This window comes from Benincasa hispida, chromosome 9 (genome assembly GCF_009727055.1).
Source record: "Benincasa hispida cultivar B227 chromosome 9, ASM972705v1, whole genome shotgun sequence".
NCBI lineage: Eukaryota > Viridiplantae > Streptophyta > Magnoliopsida > Cucurbitales > Cucurbitaceae > Benincasa > Benincasa hispida.
The window spans coordinates 71,919,656-71,920,912 of NC_052357.1; positions in this window are offsets into that span (position 1 = coordinate 71,919,656).

Consider the following 1,257-nt stretch of genomic DNA (forward strand, 5'->3'; position numbering starts at 1 on the left):
GGAACTTACCTGGAAAGGTGAATTAGATAGATTTGATGCATGCATGTAAGTTAAGGACAGTCCATTAAAGTGTTTAAATGTGACTACTTGAACTTGTTAATATTTCATAGACAAATATTGTCTGTGAGCAGAGTTTAAAAAGACAACTTAGACTAAAATCAGTAGTCGGATTGTCTAGGTTAATGAACCCTAGGTAGAACATTCAGTGGGAGGTACTTGGGGCATAATATGCTTCACTTAAACCTTTCACGTTTCTCCTAAATAGTCCACACCGTGAGATCTACCCTTGGCCTCGTGGCACCTTTGGCGTGTCCCCCTAACAGATGGTGTTTAGGTAGGTTAATATTAAGGTGGATGGAGAGAGTGTTCATAGTAAATGGGAGCGGGAAGTACGACAGCATATCCCTTGGTCTCCCTCGTTAGGTTGAATAAAGTTACTGCGCTTTGCCTCGAGGCACCCTGGGAGTGTCCCCCTAAAGAATGGCAGTTTTACGCGCTTCTTTATTTGATCTCCTGTAAGAGGATAAGGTAACTTAGTCTCTTGTCCTAATTTGCTTCTTCCTTATGGTGGGCTCATGTGGGACTCTAGCACCGAAAGCGAGGGGTTACACTTACACGGAATTGTTAAAGGTTAACAGTTCTAGACCGAAAAATGGTGGCTGTTAGGCTTAGTTCCAAGAGTTGGTTTTGCCTAATGGTTGAGAATGTCTCATCCCAACGAAGGGGCAATCGATCACCCCATCGGTGACATTTGTCTTGCCTCACTGGGGCATCATTGCAAAATAAAATTCTATAACTTAGGGTACTTGAAACTGTTTTGCAAAACTGATTGGTTTAAAAGTGGTTTAGCAAAATCTAATAAAGTTTTGTTCGTATTTCCAGCAACGTTTTCAAAATGGCAACAACCACGTTGGCATTATTAAGCGCTGAAAAACTTACTGGCGATAATTTCGCTACTTGGAAACACACGATCATGACGATTTTGATCATTGAGGATCTCATGTTCACTCTCACGGAGGCTTGTCCTCCTATTCTAGCTTTTAATGTCGCTCAAAATGTTCGAGAGGCATACGAGCGATGGACAAGGGTAAATGAGAAGGCCCGAGCCTACTGAAGGATCTCATATCGAGAGTTCCATGAGCGGGTTTAGATCGCTCCGATTTCACATTGATCGAAACACAAATGACATACATTCAACATATATAGTTATACATCTAAAACTCCTTATCGACATGCTCATAATACAATAATTAATAA